Source organism: Panthera pardus, unplaced genomic scaffold (genome assembly GCF_024362965.1).
Source record: "Panthera pardus isolate Hobbes unplaced genomic scaffold, ASM2436296v1 HiC_scaffold_25, whole genome shotgun sequence".
Classification (NCBI taxonomy): domain Eukaryota; kingdom Metazoa; phylum Chordata; class Mammalia; order Carnivora; family Felidae; genus Panthera; species Panthera pardus.
In genome coordinates this window covers 73,975,486-73,999,189 of record NW_026526821.1, presented here as the reverse complement: position 1 = coordinate 73,999,189, position 23,704 = coordinate 73,975,486, and the positions used below count along the sequence as shown (strand labels likewise).

Genomic DNA, 23,704 nt, shown 5'->3' with positions numbered 1-23,704 from the left:
TAGAATGAAAAAAAAAAATGATAACAAACAAGTCCCAAAGAAGGCAAAAGGGAGAAAAAAAGAACATAGAAAATGTAAGACAAAGAGAAAATGAAAGTTAAGATGGTAGAAATGAATTCAAAATCATAATAATCACTATAAATAAACATGACTATGCTTTCTACTTCGAAGAGCAACATTGTTAGATGGAACTTAAACAAATGATACAGTTAATCCATAAGGACTAAAAAATAGGCTGAAAGTAAAAAGATGGAAAAAAACGTAATAGGCAAATACTAACCAGAAGAAAACCAAAAGACTAGAGATATCACTATATATAATGAAAAGAGAGACAACTGGTTTTCATCCAGAAAAAAAAAAAAGAAAAGAAATTGAATCAGCACCTGTATCTGTTAACTAGTGTTACAGAACTAACCACTTTAAATCCAGTGGCTTAAAAGTGATGGTTTATCATCAGTGACAAGTCCTAATTATTTGGAATTCTATTGAAATCCATTGGGCTCAGCTCAGGTTGCTTGCTTGGAATAGCTCTCTTCCTCTTGGGACTGGTAGACAAGCCTAGACATGTTTTTCTCGTAGCAATGGAAGAAGCAGAAACACACAAGGCCTCTTAAGGCCTAGGCTTGAAGCTAATGTCTCTTCTGCTCATTCTGTTAGCCAAAACAAGCCAGAGACTGATCCCAATGCAAGAGCTGGTTAACTAACATCTAACTTTGTGGGAGGAACTTGAAGTCACAAAGAGGATAGGAGAAGAGGTGAAGAACTGGGACCAATAAAATAACCTTCAACCACAGTGAAACCGTTCACAAGAATCAATTTCAGGGGTGCCTGGATGGCTCAGTCAGTTAAGCATGGGACTCTTGATTTCAGCTTGGGGCAAGATCTCACAGTTTGTGGGGTCACAGCTCAGGATTCTTTGTCCCCCTCTTTCTCTACCCCTCCCCAACTCATGCTCCTTCTCTCTCTCTCTCAAAATAAATAAATAAACATTAAAAAAAAATGATACCTGTGATCAGTGGAGGCAGCAAAGGGGTTGACCACAGTGCCTACCATTTGGTGACTGTTAACTGTCATCAAGTGCTATTTAAAAAAAAACAATTTCAGATGTATAAAGGAACATAAATATGAAAAACAAACTTGTTTATCTTTCAGGAAAAAAAATAAGTGAATATCTTTATGTCCTTAGAGTAGAAAAAAATTTTAAGCAAGAAATTACAAAGCACAAATCATGAAAGCAAAGCTTGATAAATTAAATTATGATGACACCAAAAGATACCATAAAAATAAGTGGAAAAAATAAGTCACAAACTGAGAGAAGGCATTTTCACAAATAAAGCTGATTTAAGATTAGTATCCAAAATATGTAAAGAACCCCTCAAAATGAAAGAAGAAAGAAAGAAAGAAAGAAAGAAAGAAAGAAAGAAAGAAAGAAGAGAAAGGAAGGAAGAAAGGAAGAAAAGGAAGCAAAAACAGACAACTCAACAGAAAAATGGTCAAAAGACAAAAAAATAAAATAAAATAAATAAAAAGCATTCCTCAGAAGAGTATCCACAAATGACCAATAAACACATGGAAAAGATGCTCACTTCACCAGTAATATTTACAAAAGTAAACCTTTTGTACATATCTCCTGGTGCTTATGTACAAAAAGTGTATTCTCAGTATTGGAATTTTGGTTTGTAGGATAATCATATTTTCTGCTTTAAAAAAAGCCAAGTTGTCCTGCAAAGGGTTTGTACCATTTTGTACTAGCACCAGCAGTGTTCAAGGTAGCATTTTTATTTTATAATAACAAAAAAACTAGAAATAACAGAATGAATCAATAAATTGTGATCTGGCCACATAATGGAATGCCTTTACATGCATTAAAAAGGGTGCCTCCATGTGGGTGAGTGTCAATGGGTCATGTTTAGTTAAAAAAATAAATGGTGTCGGGGCACCTGGGTGGCTCAGTTAGTTAAGCATCTGACTCTTGGTTTTGGCTGAGATCATGATCTCACACTTTGTGGGATGGAGCCCTGCATCAGGCTCTGCACTGGCAGCATGGAGCCTGTTTGGGATTCTCTGTCTCCCTCTCCCTCTGCCCCTCCCCAACTTGTGCTGTCTCTGTCTCTCTCAGAATAAATAAATAAACTTAAAAAAATAATAAATAAATAAATAAATAAATGGTGTCACAAAAGAATTTATAAAGTGTGATTCTAGTTGTATATATTCAAAAATATACAAAATTAAATAATACGTTATTTAGGAATTATCCATATATGACAAAACTATAAAGAAAAGAAGTCAAAATTAAAGAAATCTGCTGCCTCTGAAAGAAGGGAAAATGTGATACAATAAGAGTTTGGGAAATGTACTACCCTTAAACTGGGATGTGAGTACAGGGTTACTTGTTTTATTATAATTAGTGTTTCAAACACTGTATCTATGCATGTTCTTTTGTAAAAATATTTAATTTTTTAAATAAAACTTAAAGGTCTAAACTGCATATCAAAAATACTGCAAACATTGAAAGGCAAATGACAAGATTTTTTGAATCTTGTATCATATCTAATAAACAAAGAGTTATTGCATTTCTTAAATTCTATAAATAGACTTAATAGAAAAATAGGTTAAACACTGAAACAGACAATCCATTTTAAGAAATCACAACTGTACCACTAAATATATAAAAATGTATTCAGCCTCACTGAACTAGAAATCGTGTGATGTCACTTTCAATGGTAACAGAGCCAAAGATTAAAAAGAAAGGGATAGTATGGGATAAAATATCACTTATATTCAACAGGAAGAACTATATATTGCTGTAATATTTCTTGGGACCAATTTGGTAAAGATATCAATGTGTGCTTACCCTTTGACCCAGAAATGATGCTTCTAAAAATTCATCCTGGGGCACCTGGATGGCTCAGTCAGTTGAAGGTCCGACTTCAGCTCAGATCATGATCTCACAGTTTGTGAGTTCAAGCCCCACATAAGGCTTGCTGCTGTCTGCACAGAGCCTGCTTTGGATCTGCTATCCCCCTCTCTCTGCCCTCCTCCACTTGCACTCTCTCTCTGTCAAAAATAAACATTAAAAAAATAATAAAATAAACAAAAATTCATCTTAATAGTCAAATGCACAAGATACATGTATAAGGACACTCTTATACATTGGAAAACTCTTTATGACAGTATAAAGTTGGAAACAATTTAAATATCCAATTATTAGGGGTTAGCCAAATAAACCACAGCAGTCTACAACAACACCATTAAACAACTATTAGATGATAGCATTAATACCTAATCGTGGACAGGAGAATGTGTTTATAAAAATATTAGATGGGAAAAAATAGTTGTGCTCTAAGTAGGCATAGTATGACCCCATTATACATACATAATACATGTATGTGTATAAATGAAAAGATATTAAAAGATATAAAGCACATCAAAATGAAAATATTAACACTTGTTATCTCTGGGTGATAGGATTTGAGTGATTTTCATTTATGCCTCTTTGCCTGTCATTATTTTCTTATTTTGTACAATAATCATGTATAATGAATAACTTCAAAAGAAAAAAGCTTAAATGTGGTATTTAGAAAAATAATACAGTGGGGTGCCTAGGTGGCTCAGTGGGTTAAGTGTCTGACTTCAGCTCAGGTCATGATCTCATGGTTTGCGAGTTCAAGCTCCGCATCAGGCTTTGTGCTCTCAGTTCAGAGTCTGGATCTTGCTTCGGATTCTGTGTCTCCCTCTCTTTCTGGCCCTCCCCTGCTCACACTCTGTCTCTCAAAAAATGAATAAACGTTAAAAAAAATTTTTTTAGAAAAATAATATGGTGTGTAAACAGCACCAGAGATAATATTGCCACTTCTTAAAACTTTGCTTTTTTCTTTACGGTAAATCTAATGCTTTCGAAGGGAACATGCTGAAGCTCAAGAAATACAGGGGAATCCATGAGGCGCCTGGGTGGCTCAGTCAGTTAAGCTTCCAAATTCAGCTCAGGTCATGATCTCACAGTTGGTGAGTTCAAGCTCCACATGGAGCTCTGGGCTGACAGCTCAGAGCCTGGAGCCTGCTTCAGATTCTGTGTCTCCCTCTCTCTCTGTCCCCCACCCACTCATTCTCTGTCTCTCTCTCTCTCTCTCTCAAAAATAAATAAACATTTAAAAATTTAAAAAAAAAAGAAGTACAGGGGAATCTAATACAAGACTATTCAACTAAGGAAAATAATGGAAGTCACAGGTGAAATTATTTTCAAACGTCATATTTGATGTGGACACAAATTTAATATAAAGAGAAGAAAAGAAGTCATAAAAATTAAGGTCCAATATCATGGGGAAAAATGAAAAAATCTGCAGAAAGTTAACAAAGAAAAAGTTATCTAGAGTTCAATAATGGTATACATTAAATATGAGAACCCTACATCTAAAATAAAGAATTTTCTAAGGTATAAATTGTTTGTACTTTATGCTTCCATTATGGAAATTTGATGTATCCCCTGACATTCTATAGTTAATAATGTAATGAGAAGAAAAACAAAAGGAACTAAAGAGGCCATGGGGATTTGTAATTGGACCTAGGGACTTTCACCTCTAGTTCATTGTTTGGAATTTGGCCTACATCAACAAATAACTCAGAATTACAACCTACACTTCATTCCCAGTGGTTACAAGCCCCCTTTCCTGGAGAAAATGTATTCAATCCAAAAAGCTACCTACTGAGGTAGCATTTCTACTAGGACCCTGCAAACTCTATAGAAATTAAAGATCAATCCTGATTTTTACTGATTCTCTAAATTACTGTGTATGTATAAAAGAGGTAATGAGAAAGTGAAAAATTCAGGGAAACAGGTGGCTTAAATTCCACCTAAAATCATCCAGCTCTATCTTTCACCCAAGTGTTGGTAACGTTTTGTTAAACAAACTAAACCATGCTGTAATTAGAAGACAAACTTGATCAGTCCAAAAATATCTTAAATTTCATTTCAAATTTGCTTCCCTAGCATCAAATTGCAAAGACTTCTGTTACATTTAAAGCATGATTTAAACCTCCCAATAATTACCTCCCCAAAAGTACCCTCAATTCATATATTTTATATTTTCATAGCAAAACGTCTTCCCAATGAAGAGTTTTCTATCAAATAATGAACAATTATGCCACAACTTACCAAGAAATGTTCTTTATGGTTCTTTACAGTGAAGACCCAATTAGTTGTGTCTGTTTAACTCATGCTGACTTTCATTCAGAGACTAAATTTATGTGGTGAGACCAATTCTTTTCTAAAGATATGACTCTGGTGATTGAATAATGCTAAGTATACATGGCTAAGATCCCAAAATCTGACAAACTGGATTATTGCTTATAGAAATTTAAATTCCAGTTGAGACCATCTCACAGTTCCCAAGGGCTATCACATACTGTAATCATAAATGTTATTTATTCATGACTAAATAAGACAAAATTAGTAGGTAGAGGGTTAGAAGGGCAGGAGTGGGAAGTTATTGAAAGGATAAATCTGTCAGCTATTCAGGTTAAAACATAACATTCAGAAGCAGCACTTTCAGCTATAAAATGATTTGGTAAATTTCTAACAGGAGATTTTTATTTTGTAATTTAACAAATATAGAGACCCTAAAAATGTTACTAAAACTAGTAGATTCTGCCTGATCTCAGCAGCTTTTTTTTTTCTTATATAACCAGATTTCAGATTTGAAACATAAAATAAACTATGCTCAGAGTACCAGGTGCTCTTTAAAAATAAAATATTGCTGGAGTGTGGGGGGGAAGTGAGGAAGGCCTTACTAGTCTGGAAAGCCTATAATAAACAATGAAACCCTTTGCAGGCTTCTAGAAAGAATTCTGAAGATTAGGGATCAGACTGAAAACACAATTACCACAGGAGGATTCAATTAAACATACACTTGGTTCTATGGCATAACACGACTCCATTTTGGTAATATAAATGCTTTGACAGCTGGGTACAAAAATGGAATGACCTGCTCTTTAGCTACTCATGGAAAGCTTTAGCATGGATGAGATTCCTGACTCTGGCTATGTCTACCACAAGCCCCGTGCGCACTGAGTATTTTAGTGACAAAATAAATCTTAACTGTTTGTATGACAACAGGTATCTGGGTCATATAAGAAACTATTCAAGGGTATTTTTATTGAACATTTTTACTGAATGTTTCTTTTCCCACAGCCATAGCTAATTTAGGCCCATCTCTTTCATTTTATTTTGTCAGAAGACTATATCTTTACCCCTCCTTTCTTAAAAAGTCAATTTCCTGATAGCCATTCAAATGTTAGCCATTCAAATGGTCCCAGCACCATTTGTTAATTGTTATGAACAACCAGTGGTTTGAGTGGTTTAGTGCTCTCCTGGGGTGGAAAATGAATAAAACACTTTAAGTAGAACAACTACCTAAAATATACCAAAGCAATAAGCCATCATTCATCAATGCTAACGATGCCATACACAGATTCACTCTTGAAGAGACATAAGCTTAGATTCCCTTTTCCTATATGGTCATGGATGTGCCCTGACCAGCCATGGCCCCTATGGCCCCTAATAGTTTCCTTATGACCAAGGGAATTTGCCTAAATATATATATATATATATATATATATATATATATATATATATATATATATATAACTATATATATATAGTTATATATAACTCTGGAAGAGTTAAATTTGTTGACGTATGACACAGAAAAACCTGACCACTTGAATAGTGTGTATTGACTATTTGAACAATATATGGCTAAGTTATATGCTTTCTTAATAGGCAGATTCAGACCAGTTTCAGCTGTTTTCAGCTGTTTTCAGCCTCAGTTTTATCTTTGTGCAATGCAAACAGAAATAGGTCCTACTTCCCAGTCCTGCTGTGTAGATTAATTTAAACCTAGTTCACAGTGAGTCCTAAAACTGTGGCCTCTTACTGGATAACAAAGCCACCCAAAGATAATATAAAATTACTTAGTTGTAGAAATGTTTTGCTTTGTTGGTTTCCAAGAATATTCTCTACTCATTGACAATTGTTTAAAATTTAAATGTGAGTGTTTATCCCTTCAGTAGACTATTCTCCCAATTTCTTGTTCAAACTAGAAGCTTTAAAAACTTACATTGGGTTTCTTTTTCTTTTTTTCTTTTTTTTTTTAATATATGAAATTTATTGTCAAATTGGTTTCCATACAACACACAGTGCTCATCCCAAAAGATGCCCTCTTCAATACCCATCACCTACCCTTCCCTCCCTCCCACCCCCCATCAACCCTCAGTTTGTTCTCAGTTTTTAGGAGTCTCTTATGCTTTGGCTCTCTTCCACTCTAACCTCTTTTTTTTTCCTTCCCTTCCCCCATGGTCTTCTGTTAAGTTTCTCAGGATCCACATAAGAGTGAAAACATATGGTATCTGTCTTTCTCTGTATGGCTTATTTCACTTAGCATAACACTCTCCAGTTCCATCCACGTTGCTACAAAGGGCCATATTTCATTCTTTCTCATTGCCACGTAGTACTCCATTGTGTATATAAACCACAATTTCTTTATCCATTCATCAGTTGATGGACATTTAGGCTCTTTCCATAATTTGGCTATTGTTGAGAGTGCTGCTATAAACATTGGGGTACAAGTGCCCCTATGCATCAGTACTCTGTATCCCTTGGGTAAATTCCTAGCAGTGCTACTGCTGGGTCATAGGGTAGGTCTATTTTTAATTTTTTGAGGAACCTCCACACTGTTTTCCAGAGCGGCTACACCAGTTTGCATTCCCACCAACAGTGCAAGAGGGTTCCCGTTTCTCCACATCCTCTCCAGCATCTATAGTCTCCTGATTTCTTCATTTTGGCCACTCTGACTGGCGTGAGGTGATATCTGAGTGTGGTTTTGATTTGTATTTCCCTGATGAGGACTGACGTTGAGCATCTTTTCATGTGCCTGTTGGCATCTGGATGTCTTCTTTAGAGAAGTGTCTATGCATGTTTTCTGCCCATTTCTTCACTGGATTATTTGTTTTTCGGGTGTGGAGTTTGGTGAGCTCTTTATAGATTTTGGATACTAGCCCTTTGTCCGATATGTCATTTGCAAATATCTTTTCCCATTCCGTTGGTTGCCTTTTAGTTTTGTTGATTATTTCCTTTGCTGTGCAGAAGCTTTTTATATTCATGAGGTCCCAATAGTTCATTTTTGCTTTTAATTCCCTTGCCTTTGAGGATGTGTCAAGTAAGAAATGGCTGCGGCTGAGGTCAGAGAGGTCTTTTACTGCTTTCTCCTTCAGTGCTTTGATGATTTCCTGTCTCACATTCAGGTCCTTTACCCATTTTGAGTTTATTTTTGTGAATGGTGTAAGAACGTAGTCTAGTTTCATTCTTCTGCATGTTGCTGTCCAGTTCTCCCTGCACCATTTGTTAAAGAGACTGTCTTTTTTCCATTGGATGTTCTTTCCTGCTTTGTCAAAGATGAGTTGGCCATACTTTTGTGGGTCTAGTTCTGGGGTTTCTATTCTATTCCATTGGTCCATGTATCTGTTTTTGTTCCAATACCATGCTGTCTTGATGATTACAGCTTTGTAGTAGAGGCTAAAGTCTGGGATTGTGATGCCTCCTGCTTTGGTCTTCTTCTTCAAAATTACTTTGGCTATTCAGGGCCTTTTGTGGTTCCATATAAATTTTAGGATTGCTTGTTCTAACTTTGAGAAGAATGCTGGTGCAATTTTGATTGGGATTGTATTGAATGTGTAGATAGCTTTGGGCAGTATTGACATTTTAACAATATTTATTCTTCCAACCCATGAGCACGGAATGTTTTTCCATTTCTTTATATCTTCTTCAATTTCCTTCATAAGCTTTCTATAGTTTTCAGCATACAGATCTTTTACATCATTGGTTAGATTTATTCCTAGGTATTTTATGCTTCTTGGTGCAATTGTGAATGGGATCAGTTTCTTCATTTGTCTTTCTGTTACTTCATTATTAGTGTATAAGAATGCAACTGATTTCTGTACATTGATTTTGTATCCTGCGACTTTGCTGAATTCATGTATCAGTTCTAGCAGACTTTTGGTGGAGTCTGTCGGGTTTTCCATGCATAATATCATGTCATCTGCAAAAAGTGAAAGCTTAACTTCATCTTTGCCAATTTTGATGCCTTTGATTTCCTTTTGTTGTCTGATTGCTGATGTTAGAACTTCCAACACTATGTTAGACAACAGCGGTGAGAGTGGACATCCCTGTTGTGTTCCTGATCTCAGGGGAAAAGCTCTCAGTTTTTCCCCATTGAGGATGATGTTAGCTGTGGGCTTTTCATAAATGGATTTTATGATCTTTAAAGTATGTTCCTTCTATCCCAACTTTCCCGAAGGTTTTTATTAAGAAAGAATGCTGAATTTTGTCAAATGCTTTTTCTGCATCGATTGACAGGATCATATGGTTCTTATGTTTTCTTTTATTAATGTGATGTATCACGTTGATTGATTTGCGAATGTTGAACCCACCCTGCATCCCAGTAATGAATCCCACTTGATCATGGTGAATAATTCTTTTTATATGCTGTTGATTCAATTTGCTAGTATCTTATTGAGAATTTTTGCATCCATATTCATCAGGGATATTGGCTTGTAGTTCTCTTTTTTTACTGAGTCTCTGTCTGGTTTAGGAATCAGAGTAATACTGGCTTCATAGAATGAGTCTGGAAGTTTTCCTTCCCTTTCTATTTTTTGGAACAGCTTGAGAAGGATAGGTATTATCTTTGCTTTAAATATCTGGTAGAACTCCCCAGGGAAGCCATCTGGTCCTGGACTCTTATTTGTTGGGAGATTTTTGATAACTGATTCAACTTCTTCAATGGTTATGGGTCTGTTCAAGCTTTCTATTTCCTCCTATTTGAGTTTTGGAAGTGTGTGGGTGTTTAGGAATTTGTCCATTTCTTCCAGGTTGTCCAGTTTGTTGGCATATAATTTTTCATCGTATTCCCTGATAATTGCTTGTATTTCTGAGGGATTTGTTGTAATAATTCCATTTTCATTCATGATTTTATCTCTTTGGGTCCTCTCCCTTTTCTTTTTGAGAAACCTGGCTAGAGGTTTATCAATTTTGTTTATGTTTTCAAAAAACCAACTCTTGGTTTCATTGATCTGCTCTACAGTTTTTTTAGATTCTATATTGTTTATTTCTGCTCTGATCTTTATTATTTCTCTTCTTCTGCTGGGTTTGGGGTGTCTTTGCTGCTCTGCTTCTGTTTCCTTTAGGTGTGCTGTTAGATTTTGTATTTGGGATTTTTCTTATTTCTTGAGATAGGCCTGGATTGCAATGTATTTTCCTCTCAGGACTGCCTTCGCTGCATCCCAAAGTGTTTGGATTGTTGTATTTTCATTTTCGTTTGTTTCCATATATTTTTTAATTTCTTCTCTAATTGCCTGGTTGACCCATTCATTCTTTAGTAGGGTGTTCTTTAACCTCCATGCTTTTGGAGGTTTTGCAGACTTTTTCCTGTGGTTGATTTCAAGCTTCATAGCATTGTTGTCAGAAAGTATGCATGGTATGATCTCAATTCTTGTGTACTTATGAAGGGCTATTTTGTGACCCAGTTTGTGATCTATCTTGGAGAATGTTCCATGTGCACTCGAGAAGAAAGTATATTCTGTTGCTTTGGGATGCAGAGTTCTAAATATATCTGTCAAGTCCATCTGATCCAACGTATCATTCAGGGCCCTTGTTTCTTTATTGACCATGTGTCTAGATGATCTATCCATTGTTGTAAGTGGGGTATTAAAGTCCCCTGCAATTACCACATTCTTGTCAATAAGGTTGCTTATGTTTGTAATTGTTTTATATATTTGGGGGCTCCTGTATTCAGCACATAGACATTTATAATTGTTAGTTCTTCTTGATGGATGGTAATTATTATATAATGCCCTTCTTCATCTCTTGTTACAGCCTTTAATTTAAAGCTTAGTTTGTCTGATATAAGTATGGCTACTCCAGCTTTCTGTTGACTTCCAGTAGCATGATAAATAGTTCTCCATCCCCTCACTTTCAATCTGAAAGTGTCCTCAGGTCTAAAATGAGTCTCTTGTAGACAGCAAATAGATGGGTCTTGTTTTTTTATCCATTTTGATACCCTATGTCTTTTGGTTGGTGCATTTAGTCCATTTACATTCAGAGTTATTATAGAAAGATATGGGTTTAGAGTCATTGTGATGTCTGTAGGTTTCATGCTTGTAGCGATGTCTCTAGTACTGGGTTTCTTTTTCTAGAGATTATCTATTACAGAGAAATCAAAGATGACCCAGATTTTTGTTGGTTTGCAATTTATATAATCTGGGGGTCCTCTTTATGAAAAAGAATATGAAATTAAAAATACAAGAGTAGGTATAAGACCTTAGAAATTAGATATACAAAATTAGGTAGGTGGCTGTGCAAGTGAGGGGGCTCTGAAATTTCATTCACTTCATGGTAAATCCACTCTTGATAGTAGTTTTAACAACAGAAGTATCATCTATTGGCTTAATTTTTAATGCTGATAGCCTGAAAAAAAATTTTATTGGAAGGTAGGCAGCATGGTACTTAACAGGACAGGTGGACTGCTTTGTATGATATTTTGAATAGAGTATTCTTATAAAAAAAATAATTTTACATGTAGAAAATAGCCCAGGAAATTCTACAACCAGTGTTTTTATAATGTCAAGAATTATTGTATGAAATGAAACATTTACTTCCAAAAATTAAATTCTTGTTAACTGCTTTATTTATAGCAGTAACTACTTTAAAATTTCTGAGATTATATTAGTTTTATATGTACAACATAATGGCTTGATATTTGTATATATTGCTAAAGGATAACCACAATAAGTCTATCCATCACCATTTTAGACTTATGAAAATTTTAGTTACAATTTTTTTTCTCGTAATGAGAACTTTTAAGATCTATCCTCTTAGCAACTTTAAAATATGCAGTATAGTACTATTAACTATAGTCAACATGCTGTACATTATGTCCTCATGTCTTATTTATTTTAACTGGATGTTTGAACCTTTTGACTACCTTCACTCATTGTACTCACCTCCCACCCCCTGCCTCTGAAAACTACCAATCTTTTCCCTGTTTCCATGAGCTCAGTTTTTTTAAATTAGATTCCACACACAATATAATCTACTTTAAGTTCTCTCAATTAGTCACAATGAAATGAAACTTTGTAGAAACTTCTCAGATCTCATATGTACCATAATTCTTTTTAATGTTTATTTATTTTTGACAGAGAGAGAGAGAGAGACAGAGCATGAGTGGGGGAGGGGCAGAGAGAGACACAGAATCCACAGCAGGCTCCAGGCTCTGAGCTGTCATCACAGAGCCAGATGCGGGGCTCGAACTCACAGACCAAGAGATCATGACCTGAGCCAAAGTCAGACGCCCAACCGACTGAGCCACCCAGGTGCCCCTCATATGCCCCATAATTCTTAAGTAGAAGGCATTAACCTTGATCATGAAGACTTCTTTTTGGTGGAAACATTTTTATCACCTAACATTATTTTCTTCATGGTACTCTTGAAAAATAAAATTAACACATATCAAGAGAGATATATAATAGTAATACTATCCTCTCTTATTATAGCCAGCCTAAAGTTCCATACTAACTCCATACATTTAATGACTTACAAAGTTTAACTATTTCATAAATTGAATTAACTTCTTGACAGCAACTACCATCTCTATAGCATCATTTTTTATCCATTCTTCAACCTGCTACATTCTGCTTTCCACTCCCACCCCTCCCATTAATTGCTCTCTTCAAGGTCAAATATAACCTCTATTTCTAAATCCAGTTAACATTTACCAATTCAAGACAAATATACTTGAAACCCACTTACATAGGACCATGTAGTCCAGATTGCCTAGCCTGGCAAACAAAGGCCTCATAATCTAGCCCTAATTTATCTCTCCAGCCCCAACTCCCCTCTTTGTTCTCTCTACCCTGGTTATAATTTACTGCTTACTGCTTCTCTGGAGGCTCTCTGAGTCTTTGTCAAGGGCTGTTTCCTCCCTTGCCCTGGCTAACCCAATTTATTCTCCAGAACTCCCCTTAGATGTCTCTCCTTCCAAAGAAAAGCTTTCCATGACCTCCCAAGGAGGGATTAGTTGCCTCTTCCTTGACCTCTCTGTGCTGCCCTAACACATTGTGTTATAATTTCCTGCTTAGGTGTTTCACACTCCTCCAGACTATAATATCCTTAGAGGTATGGTGGTAAACCCATGCTTAGGACATAGTACTGGGTACTTTGTACATAGTCTGTTGATCAGGTTTAAATACATGACTAGGAGTTTCCTCACATAAATTATTTCCACAGATTAGAAGCTAGTCAAACTTAAAGCATTACCACTTATAAATAATGGAAATACACATTCACTTCCATATGAAAAGGAGTTTTGAGTTTGGGTGCTTTAAAATTTCACTGTTGTCCAAACAAAATAGGAAATTGAAAAAAAAGGACATAAACCTTCACTTCTACAAATTTGCACTTTAAGAAAACTAGTTGGAAGGACTAAGATATATTCAAATTAACTCTTCTGTATTTCTAAGGTCTGTCAAACAAGCAGTCTCTTCAGGTTTTTCAATATTTAAAAAAATAGTAGCAGGGGCACCTGGGTGACTCAGTCAGTTAAGTGTCTAACTTCGGCTCAGGTCATGATCTCATAGTTCGTGGGTTCGAGCCCCGCATAGGGCTCTGTGCTGACAGCTCAGAGCCTGGAGCCTGCTTTGGATTCTGTGTCCCTCTCTCTCTCTCTCTGCCCCTTCCCCTACTTGTGCCGTCTCTCTCTCTCTCTCTCTCTCTCAAAAATAAATAAACATTAAAAAAATTGTTTTAAATAGTAGCAAAACAGAGTTGCAAAAGGAAACTGATAAACATTTGTTGAAGCCAATCACTCTTTAGCAAAAGGTGGAAAGAAGGAAGCCATATTCTCGATAATATCCTCATAATGTTCTGTGAGATTCTTCAACTAAGTTACAGCTTCCAGGAAAAAACTAACTATTCATTCAATAATTCATCCAAAACATTTTTGTTGAGAACCTATTCCATGGCAAGCATTGACACAGAATCAGACAGACAGAAACAGCCTCCACCCTGTAGCACTTAGATTCAGTTGTACTCTATGTTTGACAGCAGCTTTTTACTGAAAAAAAAAAATCTGAATCTCTTAAGTCTTAGCCCCAATGCATTTATAATTTTACTTTGTTATTATAAACTACTTCTCAGACCTGGATAACTACCTTATAAACATGTATTGTGTGTCTCAAAAAATATCTTTGATTCTTTAAGAAAGGATTAAGCATTATCTGTCTCCCCTCATCCAAATTAGAATGGGCCACAGTCTGGACTTTCTTTTTTGTATCCCTGAAACCAAGCCCAGGTCCTGGAGTATATTAACCATTCAAAAAGCCCTTAAGAATGAATGAAGAGATGAATATTATATAGAATAAGAATCAAGAAAACAGAAATCCCAGACCCAGCTCTGCTGTTAAATGTGTGTGTGTGTGTGTGTGTGTGTGTGTGTGTGTATACGTGTGTACATGTAAATTTCTTCATCAATAACAGAGTAGGATTTAAGCTCTAGCTCTGAAGTATAATCATAAAGGAACAAGAATGGCATGGGAGGTCAAAGGATTAAAGATCTAGTTCCTATTTAATGTTGCAGAATTTTGATAAATATGAAAATATGAAAAACGAGAAAGGTCTAAAAAATGATTCTCAGGCTGAAATTTAGAAGACAGATCCTTTTATATAACTCTGAAATGTTTTATTTTATTTAAACTAATTCTGAACTTGCTCAACTCAAGTTTCAAAGCTCTTTATAGAAAAAGGAATAAAAGTGAAAGGGACAAGGATACCCTTATTTTTTGTGATCCAGTTGTTACCTATTTCATGTCAATACAATGATGTTGGTTTAAGAAATCTGGATTTCTTCAGCAGTTAGTAGAAAAATAAATGAAGGGCTAAAAGGTGCTGGGGAAGAAAGACATATAGCAGATACTATGCGGAAGAGAAGAAAGGTAATAGAAATTAGGCATACCAGTAAGAGCCAGCATGTAGCAAGAATAGCAAAACCTGTCAAGAAAAATCCAAAAGGAATTCTAGAATTAGCAAATGTTCAAAGGTTCTTCACTCTGTGCTGGAAGCTCAAAATCCTTTTTATCTTCATTATCTTCTGTCAACCTACAGATCACCTTTGCAGACTGAAGTGTAATTTGATATAGAGATACATATGTCATGTTCTCCACTGAAATCCAGACATATGAGTTTGTCTGGTAAACTGGTGGGGTGGGCCTGCTGGAAGATGATTTGCGCTGGGAGACTGAGGAGTCTTCTGGAGAAAACCCAGTTTGACTCAATAGCAAAGACACAGTTGCTGGGGAGGAAGACAGGAGGGTAGCAGCATGTCTTGAGTATCATGTCATTACTGAGATTTGTCCCATTGGCCAAAGCATCCCACATTGATTCCTAGACTCAAGAAACTGTTTCTGCTATTGAGTGTATAAATATTGATGTCCAATGAAATGCCACTTTGGTACCCATGTGATAAAATGTAGCTTAAGAGGAAGTAAAAGACATTTCCCTTATTTACCATGGGTCCAGGGCCGTGTCAGAGCATGGGAGGTCCCAGAAAACAGTTCATTTTGGAAACTTTAAAGGCTCCAATCCAACCATGGGAGCTTCAGTGCCCAGTATAATGCCTTAGACTACATCCCCAGGAGAGCTACTCCTGCAAAATGGCAGGCTCAGCAGCCCTTAGCTCTCAGCAGAAGTGAGAAGGACACATTCATGAGCCCATGTGAGACCACCACTCCCAGGCCTGACTTGCCCAGAAGAAAAGACTTTAGAACTAAAGGTCCTGCAGTAACAAACAGATACAAAGGCCATAAAACAACTTATTATTCTCAGTGCAGGCCGCTGTGGTTTGCAATAACTTCAGTAGCAAAGAAACTAGGGAGATCAGCCCTGCCCTCTAGCAAAGAGACCTAGACTAATCCTGCTCACGGGATTATTTAATGTCTCTGGGCCTCCATTTCTTCATTTTTATTTAATAAGCATATATGGAGCACCAACTGGAGCCACACTGCTGAGTGCTGAGAATATCAAAATTAAAACAACCTGACCCTTCAAGGAGATTTTATTCCCACAGGGGACACAGACACACAGACATATATGCACACGGCAATCATAGACTGTAGGTCAGTATAATGAAAAGGGAAATACACGTGGTGCTGTTGTAGTGTAGACAAGTAAGTATTTAACCCACTCTGTGTCATAAAATGGAAGGGAAAATTTCCCATGAATGCCAGATTTTCAATCTATGAAAGTGGAGCATGATTATTATCCAGGAAATTATGGTTGTACAATTCAGTAATGACCAGAACCTAGGTCTAGAGATTGCTCATAGAGAAAATAAGAGATAAGCTTTACAAAACATTACAAAATATGAAGAAATGTTCCAAATATAATGTTGAGGAGTGCCTGGGTGGCTCAGTCGGTTAAGCGTCCGACTTCTGCTCAGGTCATGATCTCATGGATCGTGAGTTAGAGCTCTGCGTCAGGCTCTGTGTTGACAGCTCAGGGTCTGAAGCCTGCTTCAGATTCTGTGTTTCTCCCTCTCTCTGCCTCTCCCTCACTCACACTCTGTCTCTCTCCCTCTCAAAACTAAATAAATATTAAAACTAACGTTTTAAAAAATAAATATAATGTTGATAAAGGAAAAACAATAAACAACATTTGTACACGTGTATAATGTATAATGCTTCAAAATAACACCATTGTCTATATTTGCACACATACTTAATAAATGTGTAAGGAGAGAGAAATCAAGGAAGACTGAATAAGTGTATATATATATATATATATATATATATATATATATATATATACAAATCTGGAAAGAAATACAACAAAATGTTAACTGGTTCTCTTTTAGATAATATTTTCTTAATTATTTAAAAATGTTTATTTAGTTTTGAGAGAGAGGGAAACAGAGCACCAGTGGGGCAGGGGCAGAGAGAGAGAGGGAGACACAGAATCCTAAGCAGGCTTCAGGCTCTGAGCTGTCAGCACAGAGCCCAACGCAGGGTTCAAACCCATAAACCACAAGATCATGACCTGAACAGAAAACAGACATTTAAGCTACTGAGCCACCCAGGCGCCCTTCTTTTAGATAATATTTAAGTTGTTTATGGATGGATAATGGATGACTTTATAGCTTCATATTTTCCTATATTTTGTAAAATGTGTACATTAAGCATATATTACTTTTATAACCAGAAAAAAAATACTATTATTTAAAACAGTCATTAGGAAGAAGAAAACTATAAAATGTTTAGAAACATAATAAATTCATTTTTAAATGTTAGCAAATCACTGAAAAAGAAGCTTCTAATCAAATTGCAATTGTTAAATTCATTGTTCTCTCCTTTCATATACTTCTGCAGAAGAAAAATATGTTTATTTTTTCTAAGATATAGCTGATTCACACATTATTTTATATTTTATTTATTTTTATTTTTTAAAATGTTTATTTTGAAACATTTTATTTTTTTAAATGTTGATTTATTTTATTTATTTTGCATGCACGTGCAAGTGGGGAAGTGGAGAAAGGGCAGAGAAAGAGAGGGAGAATCGCAAGCAGGCCCTAAGCTGTCAGTGGAGCCCTACATGGGCCTTGATCCCACAAACTGTGAGATCATGACCTGAACCAAAATCAAAGCCTGTGCCCAACCAACGGAATCACCCAGGTGCCCCTGATTCACACATTATTTTTTAATTGCTAGTTGTTAGTTAGCTCCAACCCAGAATTTCTGAAAGTGTTTAAAAGAAAACTAAGTGATAGACATTCAGCATGTGTTTATAGCAAAATCTTTACTGATTAGACAGGGAAGAGAAAATAATCCCTTACTATAGCACAAAATTCTATCCAAACTAAGTCTTAACAATACTCGGAGAGGGAGAAAAATAACCAGTTATTTATAGAATTCTCCAAGTATTTAAAACCAAACATCTGGAGGCTCAAGACTAAGAGTAGGTTTTATTGTATGTATCTGAGTGGGATCAATTGAACCACAGGCCATTTCACACCACACACAGTGCTTAACATCATCTCTCCAAGCTAAATGTCCAATAGAAAGATGAAAAGGATGAGGACAAAGATAACACTATGAAGTGTCTTCACTGTTCATTCCACAAACTCTATTAAGTATCTACCACGTGCCAGGCTATCCTCATTTCCTCAGCAATACAAAGATAAGACAATTTGAGGTCCCAAAGATAAGATAATTTCAGGTCCCAGACAAGTGGGGCATGGGCAGTAGGTTGGGCTGGGTGCAGTGCCCCAGAAGTTTGCAGTAGGGGCAGAGATGTGGATCACTTGCCCAAGGTCTGCAGAGCATAGTGTTAAGCAGAAAGAATATAAAAGGTAATTTCTAAGAGATGTACCAAAATCAAATTCAGGCTGACCAAGTGAATTGTCAGTCCTAAAGGGGTACTAGAGAGGAGGACTCCTAGTAGGAGACAATGGAACAGAAATCAAAACAGACAAGAGGATTCACAAGGTAGGGACAAGTGGAGAAATTTCCTGAGGCAGAGTGCATTCTGCATAGAGAATATATTTGCAATGTGGAATGGGAAAGAGGTGGACAAACATAATCCCTGCCTTCAAGATCACAGCTTGGCAGAAAAGAGAGATAACACTCATTTCATTCTCTATGTGTCAGCGCCACCCAACAGTTCTAGAAATACACCTCAGCCAAACACTCAATTTGTGTTGTATGAATGGATGATGATAATGGAGATTGTCAAACAGACAAAGGAGGCTGTACATATTTTTTAATGTTTATTTATTTTTGAGAGAGACAGAGACAGAGTGCAAGCTGGGAAGGAGCAGAGCGAGAGGGAGACAAAGAATCCGAAGCAGGCTCCAGGCTCCAAACTGTCAGCACAGAGCCCGAAGTGGGGCTTGAACCCACGAACAATGAAATCATGACCTGAGCTGCAGCTGGACACTTAACCAATGAGCCACCCAGGGGCCCCAAAGAAGGATGTAGATAAAGAGGGCAGGGAGGTGGAATGCTCCCAAGTCGGGGGATCAAGACACCTGGTTCTAGTCCTTGGCTCTGCCACTAACTAGGGTGAACTTGGACAAGTTATTAGGTTCCAAGTTTCATGAGGGAGTTGGAGCAGATGATTGCAAAGACCCCCTTTTCCTCTATTTCCTTTTTACCATAAAAGGAATTCATCTATCTTAAATCAGATTGTAAAGTCTTTTCTGATTTTGCGATTCTTCCAACTGAGTTGAACAAACTTGAGTGTTTTATATCTCTTGGTCTTTTTAAAAATCAACTACATTTTGAAGCATCTGCTTGAACAGTTATTTAAAACACACACACACACACACACACACACACACACACACACACACACACTTAAATCTAAGCAATATCCTTGTGCTATCTCCCTTGTGGATATGTAAACTTTCAACCTCTTACCTTAGATAGAGTTTCCACATTTGTCCTATTTAATCAACAATAAAAGTCAGATATGTCATTCCTTATATTTTTTGCATTAGCAGCATACTATAAATTCCAAGTACAAAAGGTTTTTTGGGTTTTTTTGGTTTTTTTTTTTTTGGCCCTTCCACATTCTACAGTAAGAAAGAAGTTAATAATAGTTAACCAAAATAATTTATGCTTTAAAATTCCTCAAAGAGCAAGGAGAAAATAATAATATCCATCCCAATGTAGGCTCTGGTCTCAGCAGTTCCATTTGTATAGGATATGACATACTAAGGGGAAAAATCATAAATCAGTATTATTAATGTTATAAAAATATCATTACATTTTTCAAGTTCTAGATTTCAACAAAAACATTTCAATTTTGTTTGAACCATTGCTTCCTAAAAAGTTAATTTAAATATTTTCAAAGAGATTTTAAAACCCATTTTGTTATCTGCTGTCAGTATCAAGATAGATTAAGTCTTCACAAAAGAACAGATAAGAAGAATTTTCTATTCTAATAAAATCACAGAGTGAGGGAAAAAATAATGCACATAAGGTAAAATCAAGTTGGAAAGTAGAACATAGAAATTCTAAAAGCCCACAAAATATTATGTAAGGATTCCAAACTGGCAAAAGTGGGAGAGTGAGGGCCCATTTCTTTAAATTACATATTGAAATCAAATTACTAATTTTCAGGAGGTACTATTTCTAATTCCATGCCCCATAATGCAATCATCTTGAAACGCCATCAGACTCGATTAGCCAAATGAAGTTTCCGGAAAAACTGTTTGAAAAGAGAGGGAGGAACTTAGAGCAGAAAACAAAATAAAGTTTCACATCTGTGTCAGCATCTGAAGTTGCTCTGTAAGATCTGATAACTTGTTAGAAAGCAATCTTTTTTGCAAGGCAGTGGATTTACATCATACATTTTATCTCTCCAAGGAAATTTTAATTACTGGTTCCAATCATTTCTGATTGATTTGCTTTTTATTCATCCAAGGTATCCTCTGCTCTGTGATGAAATCAAGCCTTCAATAAAATTCCAAAAATTTCAGAACAATTTACAAGCTCCAGATGACTGCAAGTTTTCTCATGTCAGTTTGGCATTCAGGAAAAGAGTTTCACCAAATGCATTCTGAAGAAGAATACATCTGGCATTCACTAAAATAAAAAACTCACCAATGACATACTTGAGGCAAATTAATGTCACATAAATACAAATTTGCCAATATTCTTCGAGGCCAGAGCTGCAATCCAACCTTCATGTATTTCAGTGAGTTCTCTTCTAAAGCGCAAGCCACCAGTCACATGGCTTAATGTTTGGGGTATTTTAGCAATCAGTTTAATAAATACATATCATCTTCTGTATACAATGGTTTGTGTATGTGTGTCTGTTGGGGGGAGGTGCATTAGAAAAGACTTCACATCTTCTGAAAGCCCACTTAAATTCATCTTTTCTCTTGACCTGATGCTGACTCCAAAAGACAAGCTAAAATCAAAGAATTTTAGAACTAAAAAGAGTATTAGAAGCTATCTTTTCCAAGGATTTGTTTCAATAATGGCAAGTATATCAGAAATCCATATGTGTATTCACCATGAGAATATTTTCACGGATAATAATGGTAAACTTAGCTATTCAAAAATATTGAATTTTTAAGCATCAATATGAAAGCAGCCCAAGAAAATACATAATTTAATCAACATTATTCTTGAAAGAGTATGTTACAAGGCTATCATTAGTCAGTGATCAATTTTTATCATGTCACTAAGAACCCTAGTATTTAACAAATGAACTCTTTCTATGAAAGGCGGAGGCTTTTACAGCCAATTCTGGCTCCAGTGTTGGCTTTTCCTTCAACAGCTTCATAAGGGAATATACTTTTACAAACTGGACCCAACTATTGTCTGGTTTGGCAACATGGCCAGGAATTGTAGGCAAATTCTACAATTCATGTCTTGGTCTCTAGAATGTCAGGGATACTCACTGTGGGTTCTTGCTGGGCACAGTTAGCCTATGCTTTTCAGTCAGTCACTCTTAGAACTGAGCCACACTGTGAGGACATCTTTGATTCAGATACACATTCTAAAGCATGTGGAAACTTAAAGTACAATGCATGCTCATCAACATCTGTGAATCTCTTCTGAAATTATGGTATTTTCCCCACCAACAAGATCTTCAAATCTATGAAATCTCAGGTTCCCTTGAGCTCATAGCAATTTAGCAAAGTGAATTCATTGCAGTCTCTAAGTGCAGTCTTCTCAATCTATTCATCCAGTTTGAATCTCTGGAGTTGCATTACATTGAAGACATCATTCATGACCCTATTCTGTCCCTACAAACCTAGATTCAGTTGATGGCGGGGAGTAAGTGACATAAAGGAGCATTTAGAGCAGGGGTTTTGACACCAGACAGCCTACTTTTGAACCCCCACACTGCTGCTCACTAGCTGTACGATGAGGGCAAGTTACTAAACTACTCTGTGCCTCAATTTCCTTTTTAATAAAATAGGCATAGTAATAGTACTATTGAGTTAACACATATGAACTGCTTACTATAGTCCTGACACAGTGTAAATAATACATAAGTGTTAGCTATTACTATTTATTATCAGTAAGGAAGTATAATTTTATAAGCCATTTGAAATTCAGAATATTAGGTATCTCAGAGCCACTTATTCCCAAAACACTGTCATCTCAGGATGTTGCTCAGTATGGGGCCACACATTTCCATGACCCAGTCATAAAACTGCAGGGGACTAAGTGTCCAGACCCTGCTTCTTCTAAATATCCCCTGCACTACGAATAGTTACAAATGAAAATATGAAGACAATTTTCAACCTTAGTAACTTCTTTTGTCCTATTATACAATGAATCTGATTTACTAAGCTCACAGCACAGACCCATGAGTGATAGGTCCTTATGATTAATAATAACAGCAGCAATAGCTATGTGTAAGGAACTGTACAAAGGGCTTTATGTGCATTCTCTTATTTAATACCATAAAAACTCTATAAGATAGGAATTATCATTATCCCCATTTTCCATAAGAGGAAACTGAGGCCCAGAGAGGTTAAGGAACTTTCCCAGGTTCACACAACCAGTGAATGGCACAGTCAGGACTTGAACCCAGACTCTCTGGAATCTAGTCCTCAGTGGGGGTTGTATTAGGGTGTATCTATCACTTCTGACCCAATTACTTTGGATATAGGAGACTTGATATTATGACTGGCAGAGCCTGGGTCACATAAGCTCCATGCAAATCACACAGATTGGAAATGTTCAGGACTAAATCATGGTGTCTGGATTCAAGGATAGAAAGAATCAGCCAGCAAAGGAAGCAATAAAATAAGGGCTCCTGGAGGATGCCCCAGCGCCCTGCCTGCCTTGTAGCTCATAGAGGCCGGCTTAAAGCCTAGAAGCGTTGACAGTCCTTGTAGAATGGGCTCTTTCCAGGCAGAGGAGCATGGAATTATGGGCCTGCATTCTTTATACCTTCAGTCTTATCAGCACGTGGAAATAACTTAAGACAATAATTGTGCCACATCACCAGACCTAATAACCATGTTCTGGGCCTTGACATTCTTTTTGTGCTGGCATTGGACCATTTCCCCTTATTTTTAGGGCCTACGAATTTTCCCTTTATGTATACTTAGTGGCATTCTACGGGAAGGCCTGGTTATGGCCTATCACTGTAAGAGTTGGTATCCAAAGGAAAATCAAGATATTATTACCAGAAGAAAAGGAACTGGCAAAAACAAGGTGACAGATACAGGTAAAGTATAATATAATAACTGCAGTTACAAATGTTGTTACCCTGGTCAACATTTGTGTAGAACTGATTCAAAGTGATGCCATGGTAACCCAGCTAGAGCATAGCAAAGTTCAGGCAGGAAGTCCTGGCTACTTGTCCTACTTTCTTTCCACTACACAAACCTTTAAATTTGTCTAGAACTGGAGACTCTCCCAAGACACAGAACTTTCAGTGCAGAAAGTGGATAAGCCCTGGACAAACTGGGGTGAATTGAGCACCCTGCTATTAATCCCTATATAATTGTTTCATTTTTATTACCTTCCTCCTGAATTCATTATTTTTAATACATTTCATTCTCCAATTGCCCACACATCAGTGAATATTCTTTTTTTTAAGTTTATTTATTTATTTTGAGAGAGAGAGAGACAGCAC

General features: G+C 36.5%; 1 long non-coding RNA gene across 1 annotated transcript in view; it reads right to left on the bottom strand.

The window, feature by feature from the left end:
- Positions 1 to 2,689: 2,689 nt before the first annotated feature.
- LOC109253222 (uncharacterized) overlaps positions 2,690 to 23,704 on the bottom strand; it is a 202,978-nt gene continuing 181,963 nt past the window's right edge. Inside the window, exon 3 of the long non-coding RNA XR_008417850.1 lies at positions 2,690 to 3,057. This is a non-coding gene — a long non-coding RNA (uncharacterized LOC109253222). The remainder of the gene's footprint in view (positions 3,058 to 23,704) is intronic.